Genomic DNA, 14,244 nt, shown 5'->3' on the forward strand with positions numbered 1-14,244 from the left:
TTGGCCTTTCTGCTTCATGAGACAAAGGAGGGGTTTCTCAGCATCAGAGCCACCATGCCAGTGCCTTTCATTGCCTGTAGTCATGGCTTCTAATTATCGTCTTGTCACAGGTTACCTAGATTTATCTATGCCTGTGACAGGGGGGAGCCACCCCGTAGGGCCCCCGGGGCCCGGAAAGGAGGGGGAAAAGGGAAATGGGATAAAAACAGTGGCAATCTAAGGAGGAAAAACTTATTTTACTAAATATGATATCGGAATACAAGATAACACAATATAATATAATTGAGGTTAATAAATCGAATGAAACAGAGAGAAAGTGTCCCCGAAAACCGAGAGGCCTACTGGGAACTCTAGGCGACACGGCTGGAACGCTTCCCACCCTCCAAGAGTCTGAGAGAGAGAGCACTCCAGCCTGGAAACAAGATCATATAGCGTCCTGGTCCCGTGACTCATCCCTGACCGGAGAGTGAGAAGCATTCCAGCTGTGTCGCCTAGAGTTCCCAGTAGGCCTGTCAGTTTTTGGGGACTCTCTCTCTCTGTTTCATTCGATTTATTAACCTCAATTATATTATATTGTGTTATCTTGTATTCCGTTATCATATTTAGTGAAATACGTTTTTCCTCCTTAGACTGCCGCTGCTTTTATCCCATTTCCCTTTTCCCCCTCCTTTCCGGGCTCCAGGGGCCCTACAGGGTGGCTTCCCCTGTCACGGCCCTAGGTAAATCTAAGTAACCCGTGACAAGTGGATAGACTGTGAGGAGCTCCCTCTGAGAAACAGTCAGAAACAGGTTGAGGGCCTGCGGGTTAGAATTAAAGATGGGACTAATAAAGGTCAGCTGGTGTTAGTGGAATACTACAGGCCACCTGACCAAGGCAAGGCTGTAGATGAGGTTTTCTTGCTCCAGATGCAGGGGGCTTCATGCTCATGGACTCTCGTCCTGGCGGGGGACTTAAACCATCCGGACGTCTATTGGAAAGACCACAGGGCAAGCTGCAAGAGCTCCAGAAGGCTCATGGAATCCATTGATGGTAACTTTTTGGTCCAGATATTGAACAGACCGAACAGAGGTGAAGCGTTGATGGACCTGCTGCTCACCAATGTGGAGGAGATCATCAAACGCGTTATGGTTGGAGGCAGCCTGGGCTGCAGCGACCATGCCCTGGTCAAGTTTGTGATCTTGAGGGATGTGGGCCTGGCAAAGAGTGGGGGCAGGACTCTGAACTTCAGAAGAGCAGACTTCAAGCTACTCAATGGATCAAGGGCCTAGATCCCCTGGAGCTCTGTCCTTAAAGACAAGGATTTTGAGGAGAGCTGGATACTCTTCAAGAATGCCCTCCTGAAAGCACAAGAGGTCTCCATCCCTCTGAATAAGAAAGTGGGCACACGAGGTAGGAAACCAGCATGGCTTGGCAAGGACCTGCTGAGTGAGGTGAGGGCAAAAAAAGGGACATACCAGCTCTGGAAACAAGGCCATGTCACCTGGGAAGAATACAGGGATGCTGTCCAGACTTGCAGATGTGGAATCAGGAAAGCCAAGGCACAGGTAGAACTGAACTTGGTGAGGGATGTGAAAAACAACAAGGAGACATTCTACAGGTACATTGGCCAGAAGAGACAGGACAAAACGGGTGTACCTTCTTAGATAAATCTAAAAGGAGAACTGGTTTCAAAGGATGAAGAGAAAGCTGAGCTAGTGAATGAGTTCTTTGCCTCGGTCTTCACTGGCGGGCAGGATTCTAGTTTTTCTCACGTCCCTGAGCCCTGCATCCCCAAACCTCTATTTGGGGACCAGGGAGGTGAATACCTCCCCACTGTAAGGGCAGAGCAAGTCCGATAGTGCCTCATGAGACTGAATGAGTACAAGCCTATGGGGCCAGGCAGCGTTTATCCCAGGGTTCTGAAGGAGCTGGCTGAGGTGGTTGCCGAGACACTCTCCATCGTATTTGAGAAGTTGTGACTGTCAGATGAGGTTCCAGATGACTGGAGGAAGGGTCACATCACTCCCATATACAAGAAGGGGAGCAAGGAGGACCTAGGGAACTACAGGCTGGTGAGTCTCACCTCTGTGCCTGGGAAGATCATGGAACAGATCCTCCTGGACAACATGATTAATCACATGAGGAATGAGCGTGCAATCTGAGACAGCCAGCACGGCTTCACAAGGGGAAGGTCATGCTTAACCAATTTTGTGGCCTTCTATGATGGAGTGAAGGTATTGATTGATGAAGGGAAGACAACTGATGTCATTTACCTGGACTTGAGCAAAGCCTTTGACATGGTCCCCCACTACATCCTCATCTCCAAATTTGAGGGATGTGGATTTGATGGGTGAACCACTCAATGGATAAGAAATCATTTGAAAGGCCACAGACAAGGGATGGTGATCAATGTCCAGGTGGAGGCCGGTAACAAGTGGAATCCCCCAGGGGTCTGTCTTGGGACTGGTGCTCTTTAACATCTATATCAGCTACATCAATGATGGAATTGAGTGCACCCTCAGCAAGTTTGCTGATGACACCAAGCTGAGTGGGAAGGTTGACATGGAGGAAGGAAGGGGTGCCATTCAGAGGGACTTTGACAAACTTGAAAGGTGGGCCTGGGTGAACTTAGTGAGGTTCAACATGCTAAAGTGCAAGGTTTTGCACTTGGGCCGTAAGAACCCCAGGCATCTGTACAGACTGGGAGTAGTCCTTCAGATCAGCTCAGCAGAGAAGGACCTGGGTGTCTTGATGAATGAGAAACTTAACATGAGCCAGCAGTGTGCTCTTGCAGCTTGGAAAGCAAATGGTATCCTGGGGTCCATCAGGAGAGGAGTGGCCAGCAGGGATAGGGAGGTGATTGTCCCTCTCTGCTCTTGTGAGGCCCCATCTGGAGTACTGTGTTCAGGTATGGAGCCCTCAGTACAAGAAAGACGTAGAGCTCTTGGAAAGGGTCCAGAGGAGGGCCACGAAGATAATCAGGGGGCTGGAGCATGTCCCCTGTGAAGACAGGCTGAGGGAGCTGGGCTTGTTCAACCTGGGGAAAAGAAGGCTGCCGGGTAACCTCATTGCAACCTTTCAGTATCTAGTATTCTAGGGAACCTGGAACCAGGAGGGGAGTAAACTCTTTGAAAGGGCTGATAATAGCAGGGCAAGGGGACATGGTTTTAAGTTGAAAGAGGGAAGATTTAGGTTGGATGTTAGGGGGAAGTTCTTTACTAGGAGAGTGGTGAGGTCTTGGAACAGGCTGCCGGGGAGGTTGTGGATGCCCCGTCCCTGGTGGTGTTCAAGGCCAGGTTGGACGGGGCCCTGGGCAACCTGATCTAGTAAAGGTGTAAGTTTGGTGGCCCTGCCAAGCAGGAAGGTTGGAGCTTCATGATCCTTGAGATCCTTTCCAACCCGGGTCATTCTGTGATTCTGTGATTCTGCGATTCTGTGATTTTGTGATCCAGTGTTGAATGCCCAAATCTTCTAAATGGGAGGATCCCACAGATCTTCTCACATAGGGCCGAGTGTATGCTTGTATTTCCGCAGTAGATGGAACCCAGTGGACTCCTGCATACCTGGTATGGCCATAGTTGCTGCCTACCAGGAGCTTTCAGCCCTGGAGCCCCAGGGATATCTCCAGGGGAAGCAGTGAGGAAGAGAAACTCAAATCCTCAAGTGTGCTGAGCTGGGCCAGGCTACTGGGACACTGGGAGCTCATACAAGTGGGCAGTGCTGCAGAGAGACAGCTGTGCCCAGGAGCAGCTCTTGTGCACAACACAGCCTGCAGCTGACAGAAGGAGAGGAGAGAAAGGGGAGAGAGGATGAGTACAGCGTGAGCAGACTGTGAGCTCGGGACAGGAGAGCTCACATGCCATGATACGGTAAGTCTCACTGCAGACCATGTAGCTTGTGTTCCTATAGGGCTAACTAAAACTGAGACATCCCATAGCAGATCTGGCTGCAGGCACTGCAAGTTTCTTTCTTGTGGAAAAAGCTTTCTGCTTTAGCTGAGGGTTTCCATACTGCACTATGAAAGCACAGCCCTGAGGGCTGCGTGCCCCAGCACGGCTGCAGGCTGTGCAGCCGGGGCTGCAGGTGCCCAGGGCTGTCCTGCAGAGCAGGGTCCCTGCTGTGCCCCAGGGGCTGTGTGCCGGGTATGGGACTCTGCCGCCTGCCAGGCTCAGCACTCAGCCTGCCCGGGGAGCTGCCCAGGGCGCTGCGGGGAGACGTGTGGGGGGAGGAGCCCCCCAGCAGGGCTTGTGCTGCTGCTGCTTGGGGCAGGGGGATCACAACTCCACTGCACAACTGAATGTTGGTAAGGGTACTTTGCAAGAGGAGAGCCAAGGCAGGGATTTTCCATTTCTTGTTCTGAGTGAAAGCAGAAAGGATTGGGGGAAGAAATCTAAGAGGGGCTGTCAACTTTGAACACAGCTCGGAGACTCCCAAATATATCTCCAATCAATTGGCTGTTTTTTGAACAGTCACACAGGCTGTGCTTTCAGCCTCACCTACCTAAAGCAAAAGTTATAGTTGTTTTCTGCTGGCATTAATAGTTCACTGTCCTGCAAACAGGCAGATTTCTCTAAGACAAACTGAAGTGCACAGAGGCTAGGGCTGGGGTCTCGAAGAGCAGCTGCAGTAAAGAGGAAAATACCCAGGAGGTTGGGGTATGATTAGGAAATGAGAAGAAAATAAGAGCTCCCCAGTATTCTACTCCTTAAGGGATGGTGAAGCTCATGTAAGTAAACACAAGTTATGGAGTTAAATAATTATTTTCCTAAGTAAAAGGAAAACTTATATAGTATAGCAGGAGGAATGTCTCTGAAAATGGTCTGGACTTGTCATTATCTTCTGCACTCTGAGCAGGACTCCAAGCACAACAACAGCAGATGCCCAACAGGAGCTCCACCAGTGAGTTCCTCCTCCTGGCACTGGCAGACACATGGCAGCTGCAGCTCCTGCACTTCTGGCTCTTCCTGGGCATCTACCTGGCTGCCCTCCTGGGCAACGGCCTCATCAGCACAGCCGTAGCCTGCGACCGCCACCTGCACACCCCCATGTACTTCTTCCTCCTCAACCTGGCCCTCCTCGACCTGGGCTGCATCTCCACCACTCTCCCCAAAGCCATGGCCAACGCCCTCTGGGACACCAGGGCCATCTCCTACACAGGATGTGCTGCACAGGTCATTTTCTTTGTCTTCTTCATGTCAGCAGAGTATTCCCTTCTCACCATCATGTCCTATGACCGCTACGTTGCCATCTGCAAGCCCCTGCACTACGGGACCTTGATGGACAGCAGAGCTTGTGCCACCATGGCAGCAGCTGCCTGGGGCACTGGGGTTCTTCATTCCCTGCTGCACACTGCCAGTACATTCTCACTGCCTCTCTGCCAAGGCAATGTTGTGAACCAGTTTTTCTGTGAAATCCCCCAAATCCTCAAACTCTCTTGCTCTGGCTCCTACCTCAGGGAAGTTGTGTTTCTCATTTTTAGTGTAAGTTTAGCCTTTGGGTGCTTTGTTTTCATAGTTGTGTCCTACGTGCAGATCTTCCTTGCTGTGCTGAGGATGCCCTCTGAGCAGGGACGGCACAAAGCCTTCTCTACATGCCTTCCTCACCTGGCCATGGTCTCCCTATTTGTCAGCACTGACTTTTATGCCTACCTGAAGCCCCACTCCATCTCCTCTCCATCCATGGACCTGACGGTGGCACTTCTGTACTCAGTGGTTCCTCCAGCATTGAACCCCCTCATCTACAGCATGAGGATCAGGGAGGTCAAGGATGCAGTGAGGAAAGTGATGACCAAATGTATTTCAAAAGCAGTGAACTGAATTTTTTTTACTGAATCAAACTCTCCTTTTTGTTTGTTTTGTGCCAATTTATCTGTGTAATTTATTCTTATTATTTTAGAAGTAATACTATAGTGATTTTCATTACAAAGTCATTACTCAAATCATTTCCTATTCAGCTTGTACCTTTGTAGTTTAGCCCAGACACTCTGTATATAGTGAAACGGGCTCTCTGTGAACCATAACATAATAAAGGTCATGCAGTGACTCTGTCCATCCTCCTTCTTGTGAGACGTTTCTGGAGCTGTCAAGGTCTGATGTTCTCAGAAGCCCACAGTCCAGCAGGAATCACACAGCTGTTCATCCGTCTGTGCAATCAGCCTGCAACAGCTGACGGGCCATCCCTGGGCTCCTGGGTGGGGTCTGTGTTTTCAGGCTCACATCGTCAGTGCCTCTGAGTGTCCAGCAGCAGCAGCTGGTTTGTACGTTGGTTGTCAGATTCCTTCTTCCTCATTCCCTGAGAGACCCTGCACTGGACAAGTTCTTGGATATGGGTTATCATGTCAGAAGTGTCCAAGCTTCCTCCAGGGCTTCTTCCATTTTGTACAGAGAGGTGGTCACTGCCTCCTGGATGGTATGTGGAAGAGGAACTGTGCACAAAGCTCTGATAGGTCCTACAGGAGACATTCCGGAACATAGGGATGTAGGTAGAAAGCTGCCCCTAATGAGATGACTGACATGAGGTCAGGAGAATCCTGGAGAATAGAGATCGGAGAGTGAGGGTAAGGAAGAGGAGCCTACATGCCCTGCTTATATGCATCTCCACCAGAGAAGGTGACCCACCATTACCACTGCTGAAACACACCTCGCTCTGCCTAGCTCTGCTCACATCCACTGTTTGGTCTCCAGAAACATTCAGCAAATATTGGTCAGTGTCAACAAATGTAACTTTTTTACACTTGTTGTTTTTGAATGGCACGCTTTTGCTTCATATGCACTTCTATGTCAGATGCCATTCTGTCAGGCTGCCCATCTGCTGACAACTGTCACCCGGCAGCAACACGTAATGAGATGTTGTTGGGAAGGTTCATCCTCTACAGTCACATCTCCAACATCCGCCTTTGATGTTACGGTCCGTGTCACATAAGATGAGGCATTATTTCTGAAGCAGCTCTTATCTGAGTTAACAGTTGGTTGACCTGAGAGGTCATTTCTAACCTAAATGATGCCATGGTGGGGAGATCACTGCAGTGGAGGCTGTATGTTAAGCAGCCTGAGAACTCAGACCACATCACATTTCACTTGTTCAGTGTCTGACTGTTACAAAAGCCTGCTTCTTTTTAGATGTCATCAGTCCAGACGAGGGCTCTCCTTTTTATGGGAAATGCCCCGTGAAAGCTGTGACCAGCTGGCTGTTCTGTCAGATGAAACACTTCAAATTGGCATATCATGTTTCCTTGTAGAATCCTTGAGTTGTTTGCAGTTCTAAGCCATTACCACTGCTGAAAAACACCTCCCACTGACACACTCTGCTCACATGAACTGTTTGGTCTCCAGAAGCATTCAGCAAACATTGTTGAATGTTAACGAGTGCAACCTTTTTCTGCTTGGAGGAATTCAATGGCACACCTTTGCTTCATGTGCACTTCCATGTCAGATGCCATTCTGTCAGACTGCCTCTCTGCTGTCATCTGTCACATGGCAGCAACACGTAATGGGAAGTTGGTTGGAAGGTTCACATTCCATGCAGAAGCAAAGGATCTCCTCAGGGAGCAGCTGACAGCTGCTACTGCTCTCCTCGCAGCGGCAGCTCTCTGACACAGCGGTACAGAGCCCGGAACATTGGGGTCGCACCCCGAGATAAAAAGACGGCCACCAGGGGGCATAGCGACCCATTGAAATCTAGGAATCTAAGAAACGGAGTCCTACCATCCTACAAACCTAAGAAAAGGAAAAATCCAGAATCCTATAAAGCAAGAATCCTACGTGCTGGAATTTCTACACTCCTGCAGCTCTAGAATCCTAGAAATCTACAATTGGAGAAACAACATCAAATATGAGAATCCTACTATCGTGATGGAACCTGAAAGTCCTAGAATCCCAGAATCATCTAGGTACGAGAAGACCTCTAAGGTCATCAAGCCCAGCCAAGAACATGCTTTGCCATGGAAGTCCCTACACCTGTTCCCCAGCACCACAAGTTCAGGGCCCAGCAGGGTGCCATAGCACAGATCAGGTGACGTGTCACAGATACAGCTCTGAGTTAACAGTTAGAGACCTGAGAGGTAATTTCTAACCTAAATGATGCTGTGATGGGGAAATCACTGCAGGGGAGGCTGTTGGCTGAGCAACCTGAGAACTCCAACCATGTCACATTTCACTTGTTCAGTGTTTGACTGTTACAAAAGCCTGGGTGTTTCTTTTTAGATATCAAACCAGCCGAGGGGTTTTCCCAAGGAGAACCTTTCACATCTAATTGCTATCAAATGTCATCCACCTACTTTACACTGATCTCAAAGACAGCCTGTACCTCACCTCAGTCAAGATTCCTCACTGATGGCAGCACGGGCAATTGGCTGGTTCTTTCCAAAAGAACCCCAGAGTAGGGATAATGCCACCTTACATTTAAGTGTAGTGAATGAAGCAGCACTGATCAGCTCTGACAAATACTGCACAGAGCAGAAGCAGCCCAAAGGAAACTCTTCCAGCTGGCTACTCTCTGGGCAACTTCCAACGTAAACATTCAAGCGTTCTTCTCAGAGATTGTCCACAGCAGCTCTCCTGTTTATGGGAAATGCCCCGTGAAAGCTGTGACCAGCTGGCTGTTCTGTCAGATGAAGCACTTCAAATTGGCATATCATGTTTCCTTGTAGAATCCTTGAGTTGTTTGCAGTTCTAAGCCATTTATCAGCTCTCTATTATTTCTTTCCTTTCATCCAGATACAACAACATTCACTTTCTTTGAAGCCATGACAGGAGGCTGGACCATCATGGGAACAAAACCCGTAGGACACCTTTGTTCTGCTGAAGCTCAGGCACACAGCCCAGTGACTTCAGAACTTATTCAGGTACCTTCAGCCAGTTTTCACCCCCAGCCTTGGATTCCGTGCCTGCGTGTCCTAATGGCAAACTGTCCTCATGGACAGAGGCAGCACTACTGCCATCTCAGACATGCAATGCAGATATCTGGACGTAACATGGGGACTTCTGCTCTTGGCTATGTAAAGACAGCAGAAAATACACGACACATCTCCTGACGTGACTTAAGTGGTCTTGTCCCACGTGAATGATGCCATGATTCTATAGTTCTATGGTGCTGTGATTTCATGGCTCTGTGATTCCATGACTTGCTGATTCTAGTCTGTGATTCCATGGTTCAGGTACTCCATGATTTTGAGATTCCATGATTCTAAAAGGCATGGTCTTTGGGTTTTGAAGCAATAAATGAGGAGGAAACCAATCAGCCATAGCCAAGTTCTGTTATTCACTCCTGATCTCCAGCATGATGACAAAGGCACTGAGTGAACACTGCCAACCTTCCTGTGTGTATGTTTCCCCATCACCCAACTGTCCCCACTGCCCACACAGAATCATAGAATGGCCTGAGTTAAACGTACCATAATGATCATCTAGTTTCAATCACCCTGCTATGTGCAGGGTCACCAATCACCAGACCAGGCTGCCCAGAGCTACATCCAGCCTGGCCATGATGGCCCCACCTACAAACTTCCAGATCCCTGTCACCAAGAAGTTCCCATTTGGTTGCACGTCCCCATTTTCCCATATCTCCATGACTTCCCCAAACTGCCGTGACATACTCATGTTCCCATGATGTGTTCGTATCACATGATGTTCTCATATCTTCATGTCCTCATATCCCTGTGTCCCCTTGCCTTCCAAATATCTCCATAAGTTCCTCACTACCCATGTCCCTATTACCCTCTCACCTCCCAGTGTCCCCAAATGCTGTATCCTAGTTCCCAAGAAGAATCAGCCTCACACCTTGTAGTCTCACAGGACAGGACAGAACTCAGGGATGAGTCCTTGGACAAAGACATGATATGAGGACAGCATTATCTCTGGGTGGTCCTGGGGGAAAGAAAGGCCGTGTGTGCTGAGTGCTGGGACCTGAGGGCTTTGGGCTCAATGCCATCAGGATCCCAGCACTCAGTGTTCTTCCTCTGATCCCTGGCTTCCTCATGTTTCCTGGGGCCAAGGAAGGGGACGGCTGCATGCTGGGCTCAGTCCATGTCAGGGGAGTCTGCCAAGCCCAGGGGCATCTGGGGAGTGGGAGGGGCTCAGGGAGGATAAATGCAGACCTTGCCTCCTGCAGCCTCACCCAGCTCCCACAGCACAGAGGAAGATGAAGGCAGCTGTGCTCAGCCTCGTGATGCTCCTTGCTGCCCTGTGCTGCACAGTGGAAGCTCAGGTGAAGCATCTGTGGGGGATGTGGGCTGGGGCTGGAGGTGATTGGCTACTGGGGATCCCCGACGCAATCTCTCACTCTCTCTCCTACTCCTCTCCCCACAGTCACTTGTGCAAGTGCCAGACTCCGAAGTTGCTGTGGTGAGTGCCTGGGCAGCCATGCTGATTGTGCCCAAGGATGGCCCTGCAGGGAGCTCTGAAGGAGCGGGTGGGGTCTGTCCCTGCCTGGCAGAGGCTGCCCCTATATTTGGCACATCCAAATTTCTTCCATTTGCACCCTAGTCATCTTTTCTCTGGCTCCCCCAAATCCCTTTTCTTGGCTGTTCCAAATGCCCTCTCTTTGGGTCCCCACATCCCATGCTTTTTGCACCAACAGATCTCCTTTAATTGGCAACCCGATTCTCATCTCTTTAGGTCCCCAATCCCTTGTGTTTCATTTTCCCTCATTCTCTGTTCCTCTCTGTTTAGCACCCCCAAGACTCTTTGCACCCCTATTCCCCTCCTTTGGGCCCCCCAAATCCCTGCTCTGTCCTTATGCCCAGCCCCAGCCCTGGGCTCCTCCATGGGCAGAGGTGCACAAAGACCTTGGCAACCATGAGGTTGGGGGCAGCCCTGGGACCAACCAGGCTGCTTGGATGGGGTCACCCTGTGATCCCCCAGACTCACAGTTCCCTCATTGCTGCCTCATGGCTCTTCTTCCCCAGGCGCCACCACCTGTTGCTGTTGCCCTTCCTGGATTGGTGAGTTGGGAGACCATGGGGCAAGGATGGGGCTGGGATGTCTTGCTGTTCTCAGTTCCCCTGAGACTTGGAGACACTCCTGCCGCCCCAAAGCCTCTGTTGGGCTCCCTCCAGATGTGGGAGGGCAATGGTCAGGGGGAGGAGGCAATGGGGGGCAGTTGGGGCTGAGCTGGCTACAGGACCGTGCCTTGGCCATGCTGTTCTTGTGCCCACAATGGGTCCCTGCACCTTCAGGGTGTCCCACTGTGTCTTATTGCTCCCAGTGTGTTCCATTCTCCCCATACCCTCTGTGTGTCCCTAACGACCCCTTTTTCCCCAGGATGTGCTCAGCAGGACAGAGGAGAATCCCCCGCGCGTGAGACGTGTGGCCCTGGATTTACATGTCTAGGTGAGCAGCACAGGGATGCTTACAACCCCACAGGGGACTTAGGGAACCCTGGCTGTATCTGGAGCCCTGAGGACTGGGCATCAGGTGCTGGGAATTGATGGTATGGAGGGGACTGTCCCTGACCTGTTCCAGGGGGACCTGGGCACTCTCACCTCCAGCCCTTCCCTTGCAGTCTACAGCGATGTGCAGAGGAACAGATCTGGAGGGGGCAGGCTCAGGGTGCCCTATGGATGGCCCAGAGTCACCATGCAGCTGAGACAGGGGCTATGGCTTCTGTCCCCATGGGACCCACATCCTGCGCTGGATCTCTTGGCTGCTGCCAGTCCTTCTCCTGCCCTAAGTCCTTGGGGACAAACCCTGCAGGGACAAGGCTTCTCCTTTCCAGTGATGCCCTCTGACATCCTCTGATGACCATTGCTGCCCTCTGATGACCTCTGATGACCAGTGTTGCTCTCTGAAGACCTCTGATGACCAGAGTTGCCCTCTGATGACCAGTGAAGACCCTGATGATCAATGACACCCTCTGATGATCAATAAATCCCTCAGCAAAGCTACACTCTGTATGTCTGTGTCCTTGTTCTCATGCTCAGCATGGACTGCTTGGATCTGTCTCTGCCTGGCAGTGGTCACCTCAAAGTGCTGGGAAGCTTCCCCAGCTCCATGCCATGCGCACCATGTCCTGCACCCCTGTGGGCTTCGCCACCCTCTCTCATCATCTGCCTCAAAGTCCTAAAGGATGAAGATCCTCATGCTGCCAAGCAGCCCCAGTACCCTCCCTCTGCTCTCTCTCAGCTCCTCCATACAATTCCTCCCAAACTCGTTACACTTTGATCCATGGACACAGCGTGACTACATCACCCTCCTTTTACCCCCAGTCTTTCTGGAGCCACTTGTCCCTCCTTTGGGTCTGCTTTAGTCCTCTTGCGTCGGTGCCCCATCTCCCAGAACAAGGTCTGCTCACCCCCTCCCATGGACACCTCAAATCTCCTGATGACCAATGAAGCCCCCTGATGACCAGTGACACCCTCTCTTGATCAGTGATCACTAGGAAGAGTGGGGAGTGAGCAGATGAGCATATGTTGCTCAAGCAGCTGCTGGATTAAAACACAACTCCCACAGAGGTTCTGCTCGTCCATCTTGAGCTCTGGATCCAGCAGAGGCACAGAGACAAGGCTGGAACAACCTCCAGCAGTGTAAGATAGCTGCAGCCTAAGCCAATGGCCCCGTGGGTTACCTTGTTACCCCTGCCCAGCGGGGCTGGGTCGGGCACACCTGGCTGGGCATTGACTCCTGCCATCAGCTCTGCCTGTACTAGGGCCAAAATTTCTATGTAGCTAACTCATCACCACAGCCATAAGGCCCATGTAAACTAACAGCAGTCCCAAGAACAAGTGACAGACATCCTGCAAGTCTGTAGAATCATGATTGGGCCTCCACTCTGTGTGGGGGCTGTTTGCTTACTGGTATGCCAACTCCCAGGCCTGCTCTTAACAACCCAGTGCTAATAACTCAGCCTCCACAATTGATGAAGTACATTCCCCAAGTGTATTTGCCTATAGCCCAATAGGACTTCAGTTGTTTAGCATTCAAAGTGAGCTACAAATCAAAGCTTACAAAAGCATTATATTGAATAATACTTACACAGAACTTAATGTGACTTGCTCAGCACCAGTGTCTAAGTTTGCTGACGCCTTAGGCTGCAAGTTGTGGACCTCTACCAAGTCAATCAAAGGAAGACCCTACTAGCTACTTTTAGCCAGAGGATGAGAAAGCCTCACCCACCAGCAGAAGCAAAGCTTACTTGCCATGTTGTTCCCATAAGACTGCAAATATCCAGGTTTGCAGATAAGGTACCACTAAGTCCCAAGGTCATAATGAGCTACACACACACCACTCCCATCTACCACGTGCAAACATAGCCTTTAAACTCTTGTGAATGTCATCAGTAACCAAATGCTTTCTCAGCTGTGTTGTGTCATGCAAATATTTTAATCAGTTTTATTAACCACATGCGTACCAAGGCCTAGTGAATTGTGTGTTTATAAGGCTAGACTTCTTGCCTCTGCATACACCAGAGACTGAAATGTTCGGTACATGTGCAGTCATTGCAGCAACGCTGAAATATTGTTCAGGAAAAAGGATGAGGTCTTAAGTCCAAATGCCTGCACATCATATGTTGCCTGGAGAGAAGGCATTATTCAGACTCAAGTCAAATTCCAATTTCCCAAGTAGTTTTCCTCACCTCAGAGCAACCTGGAGATATGTGTGTGGTGGATCTCCCATACACCTAAGCTGCTGCTTATCTGTAGTACAGCCGAAAATCATTAGTGTGCATCTTATTCATGTTCAGTGTCACTCTCTCCAACAATGACCATACAGGGTCTGGGAAGAAGGAATGGCCATGAGAGTTCTGCAGAACGGGAGCCCCAGGGCAGCTGGGGGGAGGACCAGGTGTGCTCTCAATTGGCCTTATTTTCACTAAGAACCATTTCTGAGACTGGGAGAGTTAGAAGCTGTTTGAAACCAGCCCACTCTAAACAGCATTAGAACCAGCCACCAACATGCAGCTAGCTCTGCTTGACCCATGATTTACAAATTGCACTGATTAGACAAGAGTACCTTCACTTTTCTTGGGATCTAACTAAAGCACTGTAGATATCTTTCCGGTTCTCATAGGCCATATTTCCTTTGGGGCAGTCTCTTGCTGTCCCCTACATTAGAGCCATAGTCAAGCCTGGGTGCCTAACTGGAGAGCTGCTAACTTCAAGGAGAGAAACCTTGAGACTCTAATAATGCACAGTGGAGACAATTTAAACAAGCTTAAACTCAGGCGCTGAGTTGCATCACTGTCATTTGTCAGGCACCAACTTTTTAACCACATCTACTGAGACCTCATTAAAATCATCTCGAGTAATCTCCCAGGGGGGGCAAACTAAT

The 14,244-nt window shown here is 50.1% G+C and overlaps 2 long non-coding RNA genes and 1 pseudogene across 3 annotated transcripts; 2 read left to right on the top strand and 1 right to left on the bottom strand.

Annotated features, from left to right (window-relative positions):
* LOC146756166 (obscurin-like) overlaps positions 1-14,244 on the top strand; it is a 265,736-nt pseudogene that overhangs the window by 114,782 nt on the left and 136,710 nt on the right.
* LOC146756175 (uncharacterized) lies at positions 10,051-11,758 on the top strand. Of its 2 annotated transcripts, none has more exons than XR_014937583.1 (5): positions 10,051-10,183; positions 10,285-10,320; positions 10,884-10,919; positions 11,239-11,307; positions 11,671-11,758. It is a non-coding gene; the product is annotated as an uncharacterized LOC146756175 (long non-coding RNA). The 2 variants fall into 2 exon arrangements; XR_014937584.1 differs by having other exon boundaries at positions 11,693-11,754.
* Positions 11,617-12,481, bottom strand: LOC146756176 (uncharacterized). The gene is made up of 2 exons (XR_014937588.1): positions 11,800-12,481; positions 11,617-11,739 (listed from the first exon to the last, which is right to left on the bottom strand). It is a non-coding gene; the product is annotated as an uncharacterized LOC146756176 (long non-coding RNA).

The sequence above is a fragment of the Coturnix japonica genome, chromosome 28, assembly GCF_054131305.1.
Source record: "Coturnix japonica strain WE chromosome 28, WE-NBRP24, whole genome shotgun sequence".
NCBI lineage: Eukaryota > Metazoa > Chordata > Aves > Galliformes > Phasianidae > Coturnix > Coturnix japonica.